Source organism: Ambystoma mexicanum, chromosome 1q, assembly GCF_040938575.1.
Source record: "Ambystoma mexicanum isolate Mex_15411 chromosome 1q, UKY_AmexF1_1, whole genome shotgun sequence".
Taxonomy (NCBI): domain Eukaryota; kingdom Metazoa; phylum Chordata; class Amphibia; order Caudata; family Ambystomatidae; genus Ambystoma; species Ambystoma mexicanum.
Genome location: NC_090922.1, coordinates 549,418,696 through 549,442,655, shown reverse-complemented (window position 1 = coordinate 549,442,655; position 23,960 = coordinate 549,418,696). Strand labels below are relative to the sequence as shown.

Sequence of the window (23,960 nt, the reverse complement as noted above, 5' to 3'; positions counted from 1 at the left end):
GCTTCACCTGTTGACCTGGTTGCATCAGAGGGCACAGCAGCCTCACCACCAGAACTCAACACTGCCCTCGACGTGGCCAGCATCAGCCAGCGGCAACAGGAAATGACTGTGCTGGTTGGCTAGCATGTGGAGGAGGCTGCCCGTCTCAGGGCGGATATTACAGAGACAGCAAGGCACTCCAGGGAGGGGATGGAGGCCTGTACAGACAGGCTGTGTGGGGAGATTGTCCGACTTAGGGAGGTCCTCACACAGATAGCGGACGCAATTGACCGCCACTTCCCACCACCACCACCAGGACAGTCAGCCACTTCCTCATCCACCAGTTCGAGGCAGACAAGCCCCCTCCGCCGCTCCTCACGCACCACCAGGCACACGTCTAGGCAGCCTCCCAATGCTGGTGTTGGCAATGGCCAATAGGGAGTGCATGGTCAAGCTTCCGCGTGTATGGCTGGACGAAAACATTGTTGCAGACACATGAGGGGGTGGGGGGAAGGGTGTATTTGGAGTGTTTTGGGGCAGTGGGGGGAAGGGTGTATTTGGAGTGTTGTGGGGGGTGGGGGGAAGGGTGTATTTGGACTGTTGTGGGGGGTGGGGTGAAGGGTGTATTTGGACTGTTGTGGGGGGTGGGGGACGGGTGTATTTGGACTGTTTGGGGGGTGGGGGGAAATGTATATGGACTGTTGTGGGGGGTGGGGGGAAGGGTGTTAGGAAGTTTGGGGACATGCACTTTTACATCTTTACATTTCTCAATACACTGGTGTTTGATCCATACATAGGCTTGGACTTCTTCATTGTGTATGTGTGTTTTATTGGCGACAGGGTACATTGTGCGCTTCCAAACAGACACCAGTGCATTACTACACATATCCCCTCCCACAAAAAGAAAAATTGTAACCCAGAATATTTGGTTGATCAGATGCTGGGCCTCATTACATGGATGGCGGTAAGGATTTACCGGTACCGGTAAAATACCGGTACCGGTAAATCCTTACCGCCTTACTACGAGGTCCCTTTGCGGGTTGGGGGATTTAACGCCTGCTTTTTGCAGGCGTTAAAAACCAACCCGCAAAGGGACCCAGGGAGCTAATTACAGTACCGCAATTTGCGGTACCGCAATTAGCGCCTTCCCCATTGCCATTATGCACTATGGGCCAAAAATGGGAATGGGGAAGGGCAATGGTGGAAGGGGGAATTACCGCCCCGCCAACCTTGGAATGGGGCGGTAATTCCCCTTTCCGCCAAGGCGGTGCCGGTATTTTACCGGCATGAACCATGGCGCTAATAGCGCCATGGTTCTCCGCCATCCGTGTAATGAGGCCCGCTGTCTCACAGCACGTCCCTCCTGGCCATCCTCTCTTGCATGACCTGCATCTCCGTCACCTCCCGTCCTCATCACTATCATCATCCTCATCAGGTGCTTCTATTTCAACGTCAGGGGCAGTGGCACATTCCGTCTGATACACATATTGTGCAGCATGACACATGCCATGGTGATCTTGGCCACCTTGTCATGGCCGTACAGGAGAGTGCCACCAGACCTGCTAATGCACTTAAACCGTGTCTTCAAAAGGCCAAAAGTCTGCTCAATCACGATGCGGGTAAGGGTATGTGCACGATTGTATTCCTCTGCGTGCCTGTTCTGTGGGTTCCGTACAGGGGTAAGGAGCCACCTCTTCAGGGGATAGCCGGCATCACCTGTATGGGGGGACGAATGGGGTCCTGTTACTGTTCACCTCAAGACCGGCCTGTTCATATCACACAAATTGACTTTGCATTGTGATTGAAGTCCACAATTAACAGCATACATGCAGACGGTCTGTGTGACTGCAATGTGCAAAGGTGAGCTCGACCCTGCAAGTAGACAGGCCCCATTAATGCCTCCAACAGTAATTGACATGTCCTGGGTGAGGCCAGGTCTTAGGTGTCCCTGGGCCCAGGCACATTTGGTACCACACTGCTGGTGTACTGCCATTCCAACATTGATGTTGCCATGCTGAGATGCATCACTTCAGCTCGTGCTCCTGTGCTCCTGTGTCCCCGTGCTGGACTTGTGTTGGACTTTGGCGCTGGACGCTCTCCTGGGGAGTTTACTTTGGCGTTCTTTGCGCCGGAACTGTGTGTCCGAGCCCTGTCGGCTCCACCCCTTACCGCGGCGATTGGCTGCGTGGTGACTCTGCCCAATCAACAAATATCCTGCGCACGCGCACAGGCACACGGGCGAGTACCGGATTGAGTACCGCTTAGCCGCGTTGTTTGCTGCTCGTGCTCCTGTGCTCCTGTGTCCCCGTGCTGGACTTGTGTTGGACTTTGGCGCTGGACGCTCTCCTGGGGAGGTGATGCAAAGACTTTTCGTCATTGGAAAAAAAACTTTATTGACACGTTTGCAAACGCAGGGAAAGTGATACAGTGTTGTTTGTTTTGTTTTCTAGTTTACTTTGGCGTTCTTTGCGCCGGAACTGTGTGTTCGAGCCCTGTCGGCTCCACCCCTTACCGCGGCGATTGGCTGCGTGGTGACTCTGCCCAATCAACAAATATCCTGCGCGCGCGCACACGGGCGAGTACCGGATTGAGTACCGCTTAGCCGCTTTGCCGTATTGACGGTGGAGGTGGCCTAAACTATATCTTCTCTTACGTGTAAGTGTTTACCAAGTCCCTTTAAAGAGTATTACAAACCACTTTGAGTGCTCGATAGTGCTGAAACTTAGCGACTTAACGCCCGTTTGTAAAATTGAAATGCTTAAACGTAGCCGACCTTATTCTCTGAAAACCGACATGCCACCTATGACAAATGTTTGTAATAGCTTTGATGGTAATCATAACAAGATGCAACAAAAAAAGACTTCCTGTAAGTCTATTGTTTTGACTCCATGCCCATCGACACCAAGGGGCCCTAGTTTAACAGTAATGCAACCATTATGCTTGTCGACGCCTAAACAAGGAGGGCAGTCGATAGAAAAATTCCATCAGTCATTTAATTTAACTAAGCGAAGCAACCACCCTGTTTTACCTACACAGCGCCCTACCTACAGAATTGTTGCTGGTTTAAGGGTGCCTTGTGAACTCTCTGACAACACAATGCTAAATTCGCCTGGTCAGATGTCTCCAGTAGTAGATATCCAAAGCACTCACTCATCTATTTCTACTGACTACACTCCCTACGCAAATGATGATCAAGAGGTGTCCCTTCATGCGCGTCAGCATGAATCTCCTATAACGATCTGTAACTCCCAGCACTCACAAGCAAAATCTGAATCCCCAATATCAGTTCATTCTTTGTCTGCAATCTCATATGTTCACCCAACACCACGCCGCCCTAGGGCTGATCCACCAGGCGACTCTGTTGAAAGTCAGTCATTGCTGCTACAAACCACACTGACGGCAATTAACACTACTTTAGTGGCTTTGTTTAAACTCTTCGAAGTATTGGATGGAAAAATAACAAAACAAGAATCCAAGTTGGATGATCTATTGTTATGGACACAGAATATGAAATTGGTATCTCAGCCTGAATCTCATTTAACGGTCGGCATGCCGAGCGGTACATTAATTGGCAATCGGCTAGTACCGGCCTTTGTCTCTCCAACACCCCCTCTAGATTTTGTCCCAGCCCTTTCAACCGCCCCTATATATCCAATGGTGCCTAACATCTCTCATATTATTACCTCTAGTCCGACAAAATCATCTGTCACCACGGTTACTGAGAATAAATCATGGGTCAGTGTACAAGACTCAATCATACCGGATTTGATGTCTGAAAATGACCTGCCCATTGTGAATAACAATGCTTTCATATCTGAGAGTAACTCTGTTATGACTAACACAGTGTCTATTGGGGATAATACCCCTTTAACATCTGAAAGTACTGCTGCTGTATCATTGCAATCTAGGCAGATTGTCAAGACATCTACCAAAAAACAAAAAAACAAAAATAAGAAAATGTCTGTGGCTCGAGTGCCAAAAGCGTCCATACGCGCCTTTTTTAAAAAGATCACTGCGTCTTGCCCTATGCCTCATGATTCTGTATCCATACGCCCAGTTACCTCGGCAAATGTTACAACTACCTCTGTTGTGCAGGTGTTGCCTGCACCCCTTGTGGTACATGATTTATTGGACGCACCCCCTGTGATACATGCCCCGCTGGATGCCTTGGTTGAAGTCCTTGAAACTGCCCATACTAATATCAACTATGACCCGTCCCCGACAAGGCCTTTGGCCATTCCCTCAGATAAACAGTCATTAACATCTAAAAACCATGAAAATGATTTACGAAAGGCTGATATTCTGAGGGAAATGCGAAAGGCGCTGGATTCTTATTTAGATGAACGTGGACTGGCATATATGGATTCAATAACGAAATTAGCTCCTGATACTCATGCAAAAACGGTTTCATGGTCATCGCCGGTTGTTCAACCAATAACACCGTTGAATCTAACAAAAAACGGGATCTCGAATGTATCTAATCGAGCTCCCTGTTTGACTCCAGGAACTCCACAATATAACTTAGAACGAAGTAACAACTCGTTCAACAATCAGGAACCGAGCAATTGTAATCGTAAACTGACTCGTCATTCGACTTTGCCTACCTCAGCTTGTCACACGTTAATTTTGAAATGCTGTGAAGGTCCTTATCCTAAATTCAATTTAAACAGACAAAGTGTCTTGAATATTTTTGGCGATGTATACGAACTAGAGGATCTAACATCTCTAGATATCGCCCAAGTGGAATACCTCACGGATGACTCAACAGCGATTGTGAGATTATGGATTCCTTCAGGTTTAGTTCTAAATACTATATGGCTGGCAAAATTGTCCCTATTTAATATGGGATTTTTGCTAGCTCAAGACCCAGATCGCACTACAAAATGTAACAATGCTCCCAGTGCCCAGCGGCTTAAAACTTATTCGAGTTCTCGTGATGACATGCAGGCTGCGAGTTATTAACCATCAATCACTTTACAACCTCATGCCATTAGGATCGCTTCCTGGAATACTCGTGGTCATGTCCATTTACTGACTTCCTTAAAAACATTAGCAGGTTATGCGATAATTGCTCTCCAAGAGACTTGGTATCTGGAACCCCCTACCTGGGACAATTTTGATGTCATTCTTTTACCTGCAAAGATGGGACCTCGTGGTCGGCCTTCGTCAGGTTTACTGGTGGCTGTAAATAAAAAATTGGGATTCCAAATTGAAGCCTGGAGCCAAGTGAACATCTATATGCAATTGGTGAAAATTAACTGTAAAAATCACACAATAGCCCTGATTAATATCTACCGTAATCCGGTAGGGATATCCGAATCAATTTTTTTTGCGGGGTTAAGAGGGTTCATAGACCTCATATCAGTTACTGCTGGTATTACAGAAACCTTTATTATGGGTGACATAAACATGGATTGTTTATCCTCTCCTCTTAAAATTATGACGAAGGCCGTTACCACCTGGTCAAGGATTATGTCTGATTGTAATATGCGAATGGTGAATGGCTCGGTAGCCAATGATATTCCACCGAATTCCACATGGCAGAGAGACTCCAGCCATAGCATCATTGACTATATGTATGTTGCAGATGCTATGTTTTCTGAGGTTATCTCGTTCGAGATACTCCAGCAGTCGTCAAGTGATCATCATCTGCTCTCGTTACATTATGTCTGGTCATCTAATAGTACACCTAGACAATGGATGTACCAACCTTTAATGGTAAATAACTCCAAGACCCGTTTAAAATGGTCTTATGGAAACTTAATGAAGTTTACCCACGCATTACATACATCAGATAACTCGTATAATTTGATCGAATATATTGATTTTCTTGAACCTTTTTGGAACACTATTGTCCCAAATGCTTATGCTAAAAACCATAGCCACACATTTGACCTAGCAATTAAAATCCGCAAGGCGGAATATCGTAAGGAAAAGAGATCAATTCTCAGGTCAAATACGATAAATACCAATTCTGCATTAAAAACAGCTAAATGCAAATATCGGAATTGGATTCGTGGACGCCGAGCTCGTATCTACCAACAAGATGGTGAAGCAATGCTTTCTGCAATCTGGTCTAAAAACTCTGCAGAGATATGGCGTCACCTTAATCAGAAATCAAATCAAACCCAAGCGTATGTACAAACAGGAACTGTTAAAGAGGATGTTTGGATATCTCATTTTACAGAGTTATATAGAGACTCAGGCTTTGATCCAAAGGATTATCAGCCTCGATCCTCTACATCTTGGTCCATCGATTGCTCTCCGTCCTTACTCGAAGAGCTGATTCAGAAGCTAAATTCATCTCGTGCTGCTGGCCCAGATGGCCTCCACAATGCCATCTTGAAAGATAATCCAAGTCTTTGGGCTCTAAACCTTAATGCAATCTTTTCCCAAATAATGATCCATCGTAGATTGCCAACTTCTTGGCTATCTTCAGTAATTGTCCCCATCTACAAGAAGGGTGACCGCGCTGACCCTCGAAATTATCGTCCAATTGCATTGTTAGACGCCCCAGGTAAACTCTTTGCAAAGCTAGTATTGACAGAATTTAATCAATGGACTGAAAGCAGTGGTAAGCGTGATTGGCATCAAACAGGGTTTGTTGCAGGAATGGGGACCGGTATTAATCTATTAACCCTCCATGCAATTAAAGCTCTTAGCCAATCACAAAAACAATCAGTTTACTTTGCGTTCATTGACTTACATACTGCTTTTGATTCTGTTTCCCGCCCCTTACTAATGGCAAAACTTGTAAGAGATAGTTGCCCACCAGTCCTTCTTGATATCATCCATGCGTTTCATGGTGCAACGTCGATTCGGGTTAGACTTACCCTGGAGGGCCTGCTGTCAGCTCCAATCAAGACAGCTAGAGGCCTAAAACAAGGATGTTTATTAGCTGCTGCAATTTTCAATTACTTTATTCATGATTTAAGCATTAACTTTTCGCAGACATCCTCTGATGCCCCCATTTTAAAAGGTAAAAAAATAACAAATTTGAACTATGCTGATGACATAGTTCTCATTTCGAAAACCCCGAAGGGCCTCCAGAACCTGATTGATACTTTTAGTAAGTACTTACATGAGAATCAGCTTATTGTCAATACCAAAAAAACACAGATTGTAGTTTACCATGCAAATCGTCTCCATAGATATAAGTTAAAGTGGTCAATAAATAATATACCACTAGAGACTGTCCCAACTTATACCTATTTAGGTGTTGACTTTGATGGTTCCATAAAATCTTGTAGACAGGTTGAGCGCCTAGAGGCTAAGCTGCATACGGCCATTTCCCAAACTAAAAAAAATAATATTACATAAATTTGGTAAATTTACCATTAAACCGGCCATAACTTTCTGGACCATGAAAGCGATCCCTTGTATTTTATATGGAACTGAAACGCTTTTGAACTGTAAAAATCTAACTTTAATTTTTGACACACTTGAAGGTAAATATTGGCGGGCTGTGCTTGCTTTACCTAACTGTGTTCCTGGTTGTTGGCTGCGATACGAACTTGGTCTCATTTCAATGCAGGTAGTTTATACGTGGCGCTGCTGTATGCTCCTGCGTAAATGTGTCATAGCTTCTCCCAAAACAACCATCCTTTCGATAATTGCTGATTATATGTTATCATCTAACAAGTACTTTGTAAAACAATGGACTGATTTTTGTTTGGCAGCCTTAGCGGATGCAAATATATCAATTGATCTATTGACTACTAATCCAGAGAAGTCAAGAAACCTCTTATTCCAACTTGATTGGCTTAAGACTCTCGAAAAATGCCAAAAGTACCGTCAACCATGTCGGTTTCCGTTCTGGCCTAAACCAGTTAAAAGCCCAGAGGCTTATCTTTTGAAATCTCCATCAGCATCATTTAGAGCAGGTCTTTTAAGGGCTCGTTTTGATTTATGGCCGACTTACCTAGTTCAAGCAAGACGTAATTTGAGACCGCGAGCACTTACAATATGTAGATTCTGTAAGGATGCAACTACAACTGAGTCTCTTAAACATCTGGTTTGTCACTGTGTCCAACTTGTAACTCTTAGAACACGGTACTTTTCAAAAGAGATTAGTACCTTAGTAACTATCGACCCCGATATGCGATGGTCGTTTTTATTGTGTTTTAACAATCATGCTGTTCAGATAGCTTTATTTAATTTCCTATCTGCGGTAAATTGGGATATTGATAAATGAGAAGAAGTTGCAATCTCAAGCAGCATATACTTGATGCATTGGCAACTAATTGCTATTGAATTTTTGGAAAATCTAGTTTTATGAACTGTCTAGCTGTAGATGGACAATAGTCTAAGGCATACGGATAATCTGTTTGTGGTCTGTTGTATGCTTTGGTCTTGGTCTTGGTCTTTTGCCTAGATATGACAACTTGACTGCTTGAGTTTGTACATCGCCTATGAATGTAAAAAATGAATTGTGTATATTTTTCGTTTTTAAATTGTTTAATTTTGTATATTGAAAAGTTGTTTATAACAGCTAACTCAATAAAAAAAAAAAAAATAGGTGCGTGGTGCAATGCTATTGCTAGGGGTGATCCCTTTGCATGCATTCAAGGGCACATTGCATTATTGATGTTGTGCTGCGCTAATTCTGTATGACTATATTGACAGCATGTATGAGATTTGTGTATTTTGTGGTGTGGAATGTTGTGCAATGTGGATGTGGATGGATGTTTAATGTTTCTAGACCTGGATTGTTATCTTAGGGCCTCATTACACGGATGGCTTAGTCTCCAGCAAACTACTGCTCGATCTCCATCACTCCTTTCCTGGGCAAACTCCTGGAAAAACTGGCCATCTCCCAGCTTATTCAACATACTGTATCAGTTGTTTGTCCCCACAGCCACCAGTCTGACATCAGAGCAGCCAAAAGCACGGAAACTGATCTCCTGAATGCTCTAATCTAGACTCTAACCTTCCTGCTGTCCTCATTCTCCTTGATCTATCCTCTGCCTTCGACACGGTTAACCACAACCTCCTGCTCAACCATCTCTGTGACAGCCTGGGTATCACTGGTCAGGCCCTATCCTGGTTGACCTTCTTTCTCTCCGATCGACCCTCCCAGGTCCAACTTGGCTCCTTCCTCTTTTGTATCTCACTCTCTCTACATGTGGTGTTCCCCAGGGGTCTAACCTCTCTCCTTGGCTCTTTAACCACTACCTGGCACCTCTGGCCCATTGCATCTCTTCCTTCTGTTCTAACTTTCAGTGTTATGCGGATGACACTCAGCTCTCCTTCAGCTACCCTAAGCCTTGTCTGCTCCTTCTCTCATACCTGACTGTCTGTCCCCAATTCAGGAATGGTCTCCCTCCAATGATCTCTGCCTTAATGCCAATAAAACTGAGATCCTCCTCATTGGGACACTTTCCAGATATCCCTCTCTCACTTTGGCCAGAAGTTCACTGCCTCCATAGCCTTGGTTCTCTCTAGGCTGGACCACTGAAACAGCCTCTTTCCCAATCTGCCTACCTCCATTCTTTGCCCTTTACAACTAATCCAGAACAGGATTGCAAGACTTGTCCTTGGCCTCAAGCCCAGGCATTGTATCTCTCTGGCACTGAAATCTCTACACTGGCTACCTGTGGCTACAAGGATCAAATTCAAGACCCTCTGCATCATCCATAAGGATGTCTGGGGCCAGGGATAACACTACATCCAACTTTCTCTTTCTAAGCATCTTCCTTCTTGAGCCCTCCGCTCATCCACCTCCAACTCTGTGAGGGTCAGACGCTTCTCTAGGCATAGAGTGGCATAGATCTCTGTCCTTGGCTGGGGCATCCCTCTGGAACAGCCTCCCTGCCTCTCTCAATCTTGAGCAGGACCACCTAATTTTCTGGAAGCAACTCAAGACTCTCATTTTCGCTCCTTTCACTTTTCGCTTCCGCTGTCTCTCTCCCTATCCCTTGCTGATGCACCTGTCTGCTGGGAAAACTGGTTACCTGGCCACCAACTGAATTTATGAGACCAGACTCCTGTACGACCAAAAGAAAGAAGATTGGACTTCAGCCTATTTAGCAACTTGGAGCGATGAGGTACATAGTTATTTTTGATACAGTTAGGATTCAAGGCTGCACTCTTATGTCCTGGTACTTAGGCTGACCAGTATCATGTACAAGAAAATAAAACACGGAGAACGGTGGAATTGCGCCAAATGAGAATTTATTGTAGTGATGTTAACTGTTAATGAAATATTTTTAATCTTGAAGTACTTCTATTAAACCTCATAGAAGATGTAGGGCCTTATTACAACCCAGGCGCTAAGGGATTACCGGTACCGGTAAGGGTACCGGTACCGGTAATCCCTTAGCACCCAATTCCCATAACGGCGGCTGAAACCAGCCGTTATTGCAGGGACCCGCAAAGGGACCTTGGCGGTAATTGCAGTACCGTAATTACCGCCTTTCCCCATTCCCATTGAGCCCTATGGCGCAGAAATGGGAATGGGGAAGGGCAAATGGTGAATGGGGAATTACCGCCCCGCCAACCTTGGAATGGGGTGGTAATTCCCCCATTCACCATGCCGGATTCCGGCATCAACCATGGTGCTAATAGCACCATGGTTTTACACCAGGTTTGTAATGAGGCCTGTAGTCTTTTGTAGGTTAATTGAGCTTGATACGTCTATTAGTTATTCATAGAAGGATATGGTTTTCCCAAATGTTCCAATAGGGTATGTTTGTTCAAAGTTAAATTTGCTAATTAGTATAAAGTCCTTGAATTTATTTTGCAAATCAATGCTTTATATAGAGTCCTCAAATCCTCAACACGTGTTTCCCCGCTGCATTATTTAACAGCGGTTTTTCAGGAGGAATTACACAATTAATGTTTGCATTCTGCAAGTAGAACAAAACAAAGATAAGCTACTTTTGATGCTTGTGTTAGAAAAAGTCGGCATTCTTAGCTTATGGACAGTTGTTAAATAAGAGAAAGGCAAAAAGGCAGTTGAAATTACACATTTTCTGTAGTGTTTTCAACTAAGTAAAGTCTTCAGTTTTGTCTTCACTCTCCCATCGGTATGATTAGCATGTGAAGATGTTGCGGTTGTAAACCTGCCAACAGATTAAATATTAAGTATTATAGTAAGTGCTAAACTTATAGCGTTAGAGTTTATCAGCATGTTTGTTCGAGTAGGTCTAAATATTTCTAATAGCCAGATTAGAGTATTTTACCAGCAGGATTTTCTTAGAGATCCATGTCTTGATGTGAGAGTTTTCACTGCTCAGCATGATAATCCGAGTGAGATTCAAAGGTGGCAGCTACGTATTTAATTACGTAATGGCGTGATCACATGCTAATACCACGTTGGCGTCAATGTGGCAGCCATATTGAATTGGGCTAATTTCACTGAACACATTTTTAATTGCGCATTTATTTGAATATTATTGTAGGTACTAATGCAATTAACTCAGTATTGTCACATGATTTGATAGTTAATCTGGACTAAGCAAATGGTCGTCCATAAATCAAGAGTGCCAACTTTACACACTATTATTTCGATAACATAGGGGGCAGAATATGTAAAAGTCTTTGTTTGAGACATTTTTGAAAAGATGAATAAATGAAGTGTACGCTATTGCAGTAGTAAACATTTGAGTGGTTAGACATTTCACTTGTTTTGAAAGTAAGGCAAAGAGAAAATTAATGATGAAAATGTCTGTGAAGTATACAGTCTACGATAACATTGTTTGATGACTAATGATTCAATTACAATAAGTTAATTAGCTCTGTGTCCACAATGAGGCCAGTGTGGCAGCAGTCTAGAAGACAAATCCATTTTGCCTCTCGCATTCTTAGCAATTTAGCCATGTTGCTGCCACGTGGTGGCGGGAAAAGTTTCTCAATACCAAAGAATGTTATATTGTCCTTAGATACTCCTTGATGGTATTGTTGGGCGTGAAACCCTAGTGGGAATCTGATATCTTCCTGTTTGATGTTACGTATATGTTCTTGTATACGTATTTTAAGTGGTCTTTTAGTGCTTCCTATGTACAGTTTGAGAAAAATACATTAGATAGCGTACACAATGTTTCTTGGGTTACAGTTGATAAAGTCCAAAATGGGTCTGGTTTTGCCATTTGGTAGTAAACATTATTTTTTGCCATTAATTGAATGTTGACAGATCGAGCATTTTCCACGTCTATAGTTGCCTTTGGGTTTTGGAAAGTTCCAAAGTTGAGAAAGACTTGGTTCTCTATTGTTTCTTTGAAAATGTGAATGACAAAGTTGGTCATTTAGGTTTCTTGCTTTTCGAAAGGTTAGATTTGCTGTGTTGTAAAGATGGGGGATAAGGTCATCATCCGATAGGAGAATATGCCAGTCCTTGGTTAGAATTGTTCTCACAATTTTGATGTTTGAGCTATAGTTCGTGATAAAGCGTATTTTGAAAGTATCTTGAGTTTCATTTTATATAGGTTTATTTTGTTAATAATTCTATTCTGGGTGTCTATAATGATTTCTGATATATTCTGGTCAGATGTTTTTCGGAGTATACTCTTTGTCTGAATTTTTCAATTGAAATTTTACATGCTTATTGAATTCTTCCAGCTCAGTGCAGTTTCTTTTGATGCACAAAAATTCTCTGTGAGGAATATTCTGAATCACGTGTGCAGGATGATTGCTATTACCATGTAAGATTGGATTGAATGCAGTGGGTTTAACATGTAAGGTTGTGTGAATAGTATTGTTTTTGATATATAGTTGTAGATCCAAAAAGTTTATAGATGAGGTACTTTCTCTGATTGTAAATTGTAGATTGTAGTCATTTTGGTTAAGATAATTGAAGTATTCTTCCAAATGTTGTTTGTCACCTCTCCATATGATCAGTATATTGTCGATATACCTCCCCCAGTATAAAATTCTGTTTTCAGTTGTAAAGGCTGCATGTCTCCATGCGTATTCCAGTTCTAGATGTCCTACGTATAAGTTGGCATACGAAGGGGCATATTTTGCCCCCATTGCCGTACCTTGGTTCTGTCTATATATTTGTTTGTCAAAGGTAAAGATGTTATTTTGTAGCGTAAAATGTAACATTTCCAGTAACATGTCATTGTGTTGTAAAAAGGAAACAAACCTAGTTTTAAGAAAGCATTGAGTAGTCTCCAGACCCTTGTGGTGTAAAATGCTAGTATATAATGATGTGACATCAAGTGTCACTAATCTGAATTCATCTTCCCAAGTGACTGATTCAAGTTGTTTGATGACATGAGTAGTATCTTTAATGTACAATGCCAGACCTGTGACGAGTGGCTGAAAATGGGTGTCAATGAATTGTTATATAGATTCTGTTAATGAGCCAATACTGTTATTAATTGGTCTGCAGGAGGGAAACTTGTCAAAAGATTTATGAATTTTTGGAATGAAGTAGATTGTTCCAAGGATTGGATACAGATTATAAAGATAATTATGTTCATATTCTGATATTAGACCTTTTTCTAACTAATAGTCTGTCATTGATTTCCATTCTTGGACTAGTGTTTTGAGTGGATTTGAAGAAAGTTTTTCATAGCATCCTGATTGTTGGAGATGAGCATTTGCTGATTCTAGATAATCTGTAGTTTTCATTAGGACAATGTTGCCTCCCTTGTCAGCTTTTTCATGGTAATGTTGTTGTTCTAACTTAAGAGTGTCAATGCAGATTTCTCATTCTTCAAGTTCTGACTCATTTTAACTTGATTTTTGGATAGATCTTAACCTACAAAAGACTACATCTTCTATGAGGTCTAAAAGAAGATCTTCAAGATTCAAAATATTTCATTAATAGTTAACATCACTACAATAAATTCTCATTTGGCGCAACTCCACTGTTCATTTTCTTTTCTCCTGCACGACCAGTTGCCCTTGCACTGCCCCATGGCCTCCCAACAACTTAGGGACTGTATCTGCAACCCTACAGTACCCAGACTCCCAGCACTATGAGCCATCTCCCTGGTTGCACCTACGCGTTCCATTGCACTCTCCCCTCCACCATGGCCTTTCTCACCCTCCCCCCTGCACTTGCACGATATGAATGATACAAGGCCTAGTAACATCACTGTTTTGTCCTCCTTCTGTCTTCCCTTCCGTGTCTTGCTGCGCCTAGAAACACTTGTGTACAGGCACTTTATAAATGACTTATCATACCATATCATATCATACCTCTTCCCCCTACTTGCCCACCCCACTGAACTGGCCTGCACCAAGTTCAATGAAACATTTGTCGCTGTCTTTGACTATCACTGTCTTGCTCGCTTCGTCATCCCTCTCACCCTCACCCCGAGCAATGGTCACACGTTTATTTTAACAACTGAGGAAATCCATGTGTCTCTACCTATGCCACTTACATGACAATCTCTCCACCACGCTCCCGATGATTAGAGAGGTTTTCTCCTTAACCTCAATGCTGCTTTTGAGGCTGCTAAATCATCTTCTATACTTAACGTATATCTTCTCTTTGTTCACAACTTTGCAGATGTTCCTTAACCTGCCAGACTATTCCCCCTCCCCAGAAATGCTCCCTATCATCCACACTCTCAGCCAACAACTTTGTCTCTACCTCCTGCACCTTCTCCCTACTTGCCGCCCTTTCACTGGATTGTCTTCCCTCGGACATGAAAGGCATCCCATTATCTGAACAGTTCAAGACCATAAACAAGATGCACAACAACATCACGGGAAAAACATATTTAAAAACATAGATTTGCACTTGTCAAACTCATCAAACAATCTATGGGGAGGTGAGGGGTGATGAGGATGGGATGGGATATGGCCGTAAGAAGCCAAAAAATGGGCGTGTTTCATCCCTGAAGCCTGTGAACAGTCTAAATGTTTGGCTTCAGTCCTGTGATGTTTGCGAACACTTCAGATGTTCTGGGACATCTATGCCTATTTCTGCATTACAGGGTTGGTGAAAAGCAGTTTTTGGATGGCTTATAACTTTGGTGCCACTCAATGAAACTGCATGACATTTTGGAATGTAATTCTAGACCTGATTCTGAATGGTAGAGCTGTTTTGTCAAGAGGGAATACAACTACAGGGGGGTCCCAAAATATTGTAAAGGCTTATAAATGTGGTGCCATTTGACAAATCTGCACAAAAGTTAGCCAAACGATTTTGAATCTAGACATACATGTTTTTGCAAAGTTTGGTGGTATTCTTTCAAGAAGGGGCAAAATTAGAGGTGGGGGCAAAATAATGTAAAGGCTTATAAATGTGGTGCCATTTGACGAATCTACACAAGAGTTTGCAAAAATATTTTAGATCTAAATATAAATGTTTTTTTTTTAAAGTTTGGTGGGATTTTGTCAAGAGGGGGCTCAATTAGAGGGCAGGTCTCAACATTTTTAGATGTCTCATAACTTTGTTGCCTTTTGACGAATGTGGAGAAAAGTTTTCAGAAAGATTATAGACCCAACCTTGAATGTTTGTGTTAAGTCTGAATGGAATTCGTCAAGTGGGGCCTAAGTTATAAGATTATTATATGTAGATACATTTTGACACTTTTGAAAAATAAAACATGGGCGGATTTCCAGCAAACTCGTGTAAGAAGCATTGGCAAGGACCTTAAAGCATGGTTTTGCAAATGTGCCTGTGTTTAATTTTTTGATAAGTGCCATAATGTAGGTACAAAAAATACTGATATACCTTTGGTGACTGAGGTATAGCCTGGGGCCATGGGCAGTAGCCAGATTGTTAGTGTCATAGCAATGGTCATGACTCAGACAATCTGGATACTGGCAATGACCACGAGGGACGACAAATGGGGTTAAAGTGGCTATGGCCACCTTGAACCGGCTATGTGGTAAAGTTATTCGATAGTGGGATAGGTTTGAAAGGGAAAAAACAAATGCGCTTGTGGTAATATGGGCATAGGGTTCTCGCTTCGCCTTCTGCAGGCTGCCATGGAAAGGGAAGAGGGGCGCTGTACTGAACCCCACCTTCCCTTTCCATGGTGGCCATCTTGGAAAAGGATTTTTCTTCCTACAGCGGGACACCACCGGCGTCCCGTGTCGGAAGAAAAATCTTTTTTTTTAGCACCCCTGTTTCCCGCTTTGGGAACCCAGGGAGCTAATGGCCTTCATCCCCCATTGCAAGAGCTGGAATGGGGGATAACGGTCCAGAGCTTTGCTTGGGCTGATAACTTGGGCTGCCATCATCAATGGCATTTGTGATGTCATCTTTGATGTCATGGGTCTTAGTCTATCGAGTGCGCAGTGGTAGCGTGTGTTATGGTTGCATAGCGTTCCATAACTTGTGAATTTGTGGGTTTTTTAGGTTTTACCTGTAACCATAACGTCCCAGTAGCAACGTTTTTCCATTGAAATTAATAGTGGTGACACTTAACCATAACGTCCCTTTAACAATGTTTTTTTGATAGTGAATTTCATAGGTTTTTAATAGTGCACTGTAACCATAACAATGCTTTAGGCTAGTTTTGTAAATAAAGTGGAAATGGTTGTAGTAGCACAACCTAACCATAACGTCCCTTTCACAATGTTTTTTCATAGGTTTTGAGTAGGGCTCTTTAATCATACCGTTGGGATGTTATAGTTTTTGCAGGACAGATGATAGGGTTTAAGGTGCACAAGTGAACCATAGTGTCCCTGTAATAATGTGTCTTTCACTGAATTGCATTAGATGTGTAAAGGATACACATACTGGCCCATTCATGGAATAATTAGCGCGGCGCAAGTGGCCAAAAACGTGCGAATCGCAGTGGAATAGCGAAAATCGCAGTGGAATAGCGAAAATCGCACGAAAAGCAGCGCACATCGATTCATGGAAGGCCGTGCGCGAGAAAACCATCGGACTTGCGATAAGAAAGTGCGCGGCGCACGTAGGCGCACAGGCCATCTAACGGCATGCGCCAGGTCACAGCGAAAATCGCACAGTCCACAGCGAAAATCGCACATAGCGCGGCGCACGCAACAAAAGTAGGCGGAACACGGGGCGTAACACTCGGAATGGGGAACAACTTGCCAAAATGTGGGCGTCACGGGGGAAGCACAGGGTAAAAGTGCGCAGAACGCCCACACGCTCGCCTACAACACGTATTCATGGAATAGAATAGGTCAAAAAAGCGCACGCTCAAACCAGCGCACAGGCACAAACACGACCGCCACAAGAAAGCAGGCGGTAGCGTCTCAGCGGCTGTAAGAAATGTGCGCCAAAAGGTGCGCCAACAAATAGCACCCATATACTGCCATGATGAATGTCCAATACTGTGGCCCTCCAGGACAAATGAGGTGCAAAGGGGTACCCACAAACACGGACACGCTGACAAAAAATACGTGTGCGCGGGAAGTCTCACACGCGAATTGGCCGGGTACGTGTATTACAGGGGTGCGCGGGAATTTCCACACGCGAATAGCCTGGCCGCGTGTATTTCAGGGGTGCGCGGGAAGTTCCACACGCGATTACAGCAGGGTACGTGTATTTCAGGGGTGCGCGGGAAGTTCCACACGCGATTACAGCAGGGTACGTGTATTTCAGGGGTGCGCGGGAAGTTCCACACGCGAATAGCCTGGCCGCGTGTATTTCAGGGGTGCGCGGGAAGTTCCACACGCGATTACAGCAGGGTACATGTATTTCAGGGGTGCGCGGGAAGTTCCACACGCGAATAGCCTGGGCGCGTGTATTTCAGGGGTGCGCGGGAAGTTCCACACGCGAATAGCCTGGCCGCGTGTATTTCAGGGGTGCGCGGGAAGTTCCACACGCGATTACAGCAGGGTACGTGTATTTCAGGGGTGCGCGGGAAGTTCCACACGCGATTACAGCAGGGTACGTGTATTTCAGGGGTGCGCGGGAAGTTCCACACACGAATAGCCTGGCCGCGTGTATTTCACGGGTGCGCGGGAAGTTCCACACGCGATTCCAGCAGGTTACGTGTATTTCAGGGGTGCGCGGGAAGTTCCACACGCAAATAGCCTGGGCGCGTGTATTTCAGGGGTGCGCGGGAAGTTCCACACGCGAATAGCCTGGCCGCGTGTATTTCAGGGGTGCGCGGGAAGTTCCACACGCGATTCCAGCAGGGTACGTGTATTTCAGGGGTGCGCGGGAAGTTCCACACGCGAATAGCCTGGGCGCGTGTATTTCAGGGGTGCGCGGGAAGTTCCACACGCGAATAGCCTGGCCGCGTGTATTTCAGGGGTGCGCGGGAATTTCCACACGCGAATAGCCTGGCCGCGTGTATTTCAGGGGTGCGCGGGAAGTCCCACACGCGATTACAGCAGGGTACGTGTATTTCAGGGGTGCGCGGGAAGTTCCACACGCGAATAGCCTGGCCGCGTGTATTTCAGGGGTGCGCGGGAAGTTCCACACGCGAATAGCCTGGGTGGGTCCTGTCACCCTCGACGGCCCCTGCAGGCAGCCCACAAAACAGGGGACTACCCTGCACACCTGCTCATGTCTCCCACCACCCCCACCCCCCCAGTCACCAGGGGTATCCTCCACCAGGCCCCCACTCATGTCTCCCACCACCCCCACCCCCCCAGTCACCAGGGGCACCCTCCACCAGGCCCCCAACCATGTCTCCCACCACCCCCACCCCCCACCATCCAGGGGCAGCCTCCACCAGGCCCCCACTCATGTCTCCCACCACCCCCACCCCCCAGCAGTGCAGGGGCAGCCTCCACCAGGCCCCCACTCATGTCTCCCACCACCCCCACCCCCCACCATCCAGGGGCACCCTCCACCAGGCCCCCACTCATGTCTCCCACCACCCCCACCCCCCACCATCCAGGGGCACCCTCCACCAGGCCCCCACTCATGTCTCCCACCACCCCCACCCTCCCGCCACCAGGGGCAGCCTCCACCAGGCCCCCACCCATGCCTCCCACCACCCCCACCCCCCCGCCACCAGGGGCAGCCTCCACCAGGCCCCCACTCATGTCTCCCACAACCCCCACCCTCCCGCCACCAGGGGCAGCCTCCACCAGGCCCCCACTCATGTCCCCTATCACCCCCACCCCCCAGCAGTGCAGGGGCAGCCTCCACCAGGCCCCCACCCATGTCTCCCACCACCCCCACCCTCCCGCCACCAGGGGCAGCCTCCACCAGGCCAACACCCATGTCTCCCACCACCCCCACCCTCCCGCCACCAGGGGCAGCCTCCACCAGGCCCCCACCCATGTCTCCCACCACCCCCACCCCCCCGCCACCAGGGGCAGCCTCCACCAGGCCCCCACTCATGTCTCCCACCACCCCCACCCCCCACCATCCAGGGGCAGCCTCCACCAGGCCCCCACCCATGTCTCCCACCACCCCCACCCTCCCGCCACCAGGGGCAGCCTCCACCAGGCCCCCACCCATGTCTCCCACCACCCCCACCCTCCCGCCACCAGGGGCAGCCTCCACCAGGCCCCCACCCATGCCTCCCACCACCCCCACCCCCCCGCCACCAGGGGCAGCCTCCACCAGGCCCCCACTCATGTCTCCCACCACCCCCACCCCCCACCATCCAGGGGCAGCCTCCACCAGGCCCCCACCCATGTCTCCCACCACCCCCACCCTCCCGCCACCAGGGGCAGCCTCCACCAGGCCCCCACCCATGTCTCCCACCACCCCCACCCTCCCGCCACCAGGGGCAGCCTCCACCAGGCCCCCACTCATGTCCCCTATCACCCCCACCCCCCCGCCACCAGGGGCAGCCTCCACCAGGCCCCCACTCATGTCCCCTATCACCCCCACCCCCCAGCAGTGCAGGGGCAGCCTCCACCAGGCCCCCACCCATGTCTCCCACCACCCCCACCCCCCACCATCCAGGGGCAGCCTCCACCAGGCCCCCACTCATGTCTCCCACCACCCCCACCCCCCACCATCCAGGGGCACCCTCCACCAGGCCCCCACTCATGTCTCCCACCACCCCCACCCCCCACCATCCAGGGGCACCCTCCACCAGGCCCCCACTCATGTCTCCCACCACCCCCACCCCCCAGCAGTGCAGGGGCAGCCTCCACCAGGCCCCCACTCATGTCTCCCACCACCCCCACCCCCCACCATCCAGGGGCACCCTCCACCAGGCCCCCACTCATGTCACCCACCACCCCCACCCCCCAGCACTGTGGGGAACCTGCCAGCAGGCCCCCACACATGTCCCCCTGGCCCCAGGACCTGACGATACACAATCATGGCAGTAATGGCCAGCATACCCAGCACAAACACCCAGGCAAGGATTGCATCCACCCACATAGTGAATGCAATCACATGACACAACCCCAATTCCAAGTATGCAAAAGAACACATGTCCGTCACACACACATACACAATGGGTGCAAGTGAATGTCAAAACCCATATCATGACATGTAACAAACCAATGAGAAAATAACACAAGTGTAAGAAAATATAAAAAATGTATTAAATACCAAAAATAAGTGAACTTTTCATACATACAACGATGTGGCTAAGTAAATAAATGGTCCATGTCCGAGAACAAAAGTGATAAACAAAAAAACAAAGGAATAAAAAATAAAAATGAATTTGTCCAAAGCAATATCATGTCATAGGAAATTAATGAAAAACCATTACGTCATGGTGAAAACAATAAGAAATTAAAAAAATGCATCTCCCAAAAAAACAAACTATATACAGGAATGTTCCAGGGTCCATGAGCCCAACACCAAAAATGAAACCTACCACTAACTAATGAAAAATATATGTACAAACAAGTGGCCATTGTCCGAGCGGTCCAAAATAATAAAAATAAATAAAGGAAACCTAGCACTAACTAACTAAATAACTATATACAAAGGAGCGGGCAAGTCCTGCGGCTCACTCGGTGATGTTGCTGGCCAGGGCATCATCGAACTCCATGTCGATGTCCTGAAGGCGGGACTCTGTCCTGGCCCCGAGGTCTCGCAGGGACAACCCCATGTCCACCTCAAACTCCCTGCGAGCTTCCTCGAGGCACTCAGCCCGCCTCAATGCCCGACGCATGGAGAACTCCGCCCTGACCATGGCGAGCCGCTCCTCTTCCGCCCGCTGCCGCTCCGCACCTATCCGCTGGCCAAACTCCTCCCACACGGAACACACCACCATCCCAGGGTTGCCCTGCCCTCCGGCCGATGCCTGCCCCTCTGATCTTGATGGCCCCGAGCCATGATGCCTCCCACGTCGAGCCCGCTGCTGCCTCCGACGCCACTGCCTCTGCCAGCACGACGGCATCCAGGCTGATGGAAACCACCGACGCCGTCGTGCACGTGCCCTGCCCGATGATGCCGTCGCATCTTCCATCTGCTGGGGTCCACTTGCTGTGTTGTCCACCCCTGCTGGACCTCCGACTCCCAACTGTGGCAGGGATGGGATCCCCACCGAGCTGGCTGCATTGGTCGGGGCAGGTCCACAGGGGGCCCTGGTGGCATCTGGGCCGGAAGACGGCAAGGAGAACGACCGGTGGATAGCCTGCACAGAGGAGGAGAGGGCCGTCAGATTGGCCAACACATGCAGGAAACCCCCGAACATGGCCGATCCCAATTGGGCCACGTCGGCACGGTGCACTTCGTGATGACGTGCATGCTCCTCCCAGGAAGCACGCACGTCATCACGAATCACAGCCGTGCGCATCGCGACCCCAATCAGGACCTTCTCCACGCGGCCAGGGGTTACCACGTCCGCAGGTGGAGGGGAGTCAGGTGACATGGACATCCCCTCTACCTGCGGACGGGCCTGGGACGGGGCATCCCTGCTGGTGCATGGTGGTGCACTCACAGGGTCAGGGACAGTGACATGCACAGGCCCCTCCACGGTGACCTGTGCTGCCTCCTGCCCCTGGCCCTGGACTGCACCACTTGCACCAGCAGGGATGCTCCCACCAGGCCCCATGTGTGCACCAGTGTCGGCCTCCTCCTCCTCTGTGCAAACCACCAACCTGGATGGCTCCTCACCGTCTCCCGCCGTAGCAGGCCCCTGTGGGGGCTCACCCACCCCTTCCGCTGCAGCCGTGGGGGCATCCCCGCCGCCTTGCTCCACAGCGCCGTCTCCGCCCTCTTCTTCACTAGCCGCTGCGTAGAGGGAGACAAAGGACACAAGCATCAGGCTACTGTACAATGGTCCCCTAGACAGGAAGCAATAGCAGATGAGCACCACTGTCAAAGTACACTTCCATCATGTCCCTCCACAACACATGGGTCAGTCCAGGCAAAACACACACAGTAACAGGCATGGTGCATGCCATGGACATTTCCATGCATGTCCAATGGACTCTTGAAACATTCAATGATATGTAACTCACATGCATCATGGCTCATGCATATCACATGCACACACTTCACCTCAGTCACATCCATCTGGCCCCAAACACACCGAACACAGGCGAAACAAGGGTAAGTTGGGTGCGTCACTGAATCTGTGCATTGTCACACACATGTGTCATGCATCCATGGCATGCACAAGTCACAGACACGCAGGTCAGGCACACAGACATGGCTACCATATATGTACCTGGCATCAGCACCCATCCTTCACCCCCATCCATGTCCAGGTACAGAGACTGGCATGCTCTCATGTCCAAAATCTGCATAGGGCTCCCCATGCCGCATTTCAACACATGCAACAACCATGTGGGTCACACATCACTGGTCGCACATGCATTACCATGATGTCCCTGCACACATACATGCATACATGGCCCATGGCACACATACAGGCAAGTATCATAGAACCAGCACACCGCAACATGCCCTGTCTCACACAGTAATGCTTGGACACATACCGCTCAACTCCAGACGGGCCTCCCTCTCAAGGACCTGGGCGTGGAGCGCTGGGCGTACGCGTTCCAGGACCCTCTTCTGGATGGAACTCATGCGGCCCCGGCCCCCCTCCACGAGGCGCCGGGCCTTCACAAGGGTCCTGGACCTCAAGTCCTCCCAGCGCTTCTTGATCTTCTGGACGTTGCGGGTTGCCACCCCCTCCGCGTTGATGGCAACCACACAGTCGGCCCAGATCCTCTCCCGTCCTTCCTTGCTGGCGCGGGACGATCCAAAGAGGGCATCATACTGCCCCAGGACATGCTCCACCAGGACACCAACTTCGGTGGCAGTGAAGCTGGTGCCCCTCTGCCCCTCTGGCCTGGGGTTGCCACTGGTGCCAGATGTGGAAGTGCCCGACATGGCAACCCCAGAGGCAGGTGTGGGTGGGCAACTGGGTCCTGGGGCTGGGCTGTGGAGCGATGTAATCCCAGTTGGGAGTCTTCAGTTCCAGCAGGGGTGGACACAGCAACTGGACCCCTGCAGATGGCTGATGTGCAGGCACCAAATGGCAGGGCACGGTGGCAGCAGGCAGGCAGGCAGGCAGGCAGCAGCAGATAGCACGTGGGAGGCTGCTCGGGGCACTGGGGGCAGTAACTCGGCCTTCTGGGCAGGAGCGTGGTGTTCCGTGTGTTTTCGGGTGGCCAGCTTGATACGGAGTGATTTGGCACGTGAAAATCCTGCACGTCAGCGTGAAATCCGAGGAAAGGCCCTTAGCGCGTAAGCGCGTCAGCACGCATACGCGATTCTATTGGACCAGAGTCCCTCAGCGCGTAAGCGCGTCTGACGTGACCCGCACGGGCGTTCCCCACTCAGCACGTGATGACGGAACACATGTGGAAATACTGCACGTCAGAGTGTCATCGCGTGATTGGCCTATGTACGTGTATTTCATTGCGTGTAATTGGACAAAAGTGCGCGTACACGCGATTGGCCTATGTACGTGTATTTCATTGCGTGTAATTGGACAAAAGTGCGCGTACGCGCGATTGGCCTATGTACGTGTATTTCAGGGGTGCGCGGGCACTTACACACGCAAGTACGTCAGCGCACCTGTATGCCTGTTGCGTGGGAATTTCCACACGCTATTGGAGTGGGAACTAGATTCCAGGGGTGCGCGGGTCACACGCTCGCCTAGAACACGCGCAAAGCATTAATTTGCGCACTTTTCAAATAACAAGCCAGATGCCAGGATGAACATACCGTTCCTAGCAGCAGTGGCAGTGGGCTACCAAAGGAGGAGGAGGAG

At 48.0% G+C, this 23,960-nt stretch overlaps 1 protein-coding gene across 1 annotated transcript in view; it reads right to left on the bottom strand.

The window, feature by feature from the left end:
* The window catches only part of LOC138531359 (carcinoembryonic antigen-related cell adhesion molecule 6-like), an 804,705-nt gene that overhangs the window by 299,514 nt on the left and 481,231 nt on the right, over positions 1 to 23,960 (bottom strand). The gene's annotated exons all lie outside the window — the stretch shown is intronic.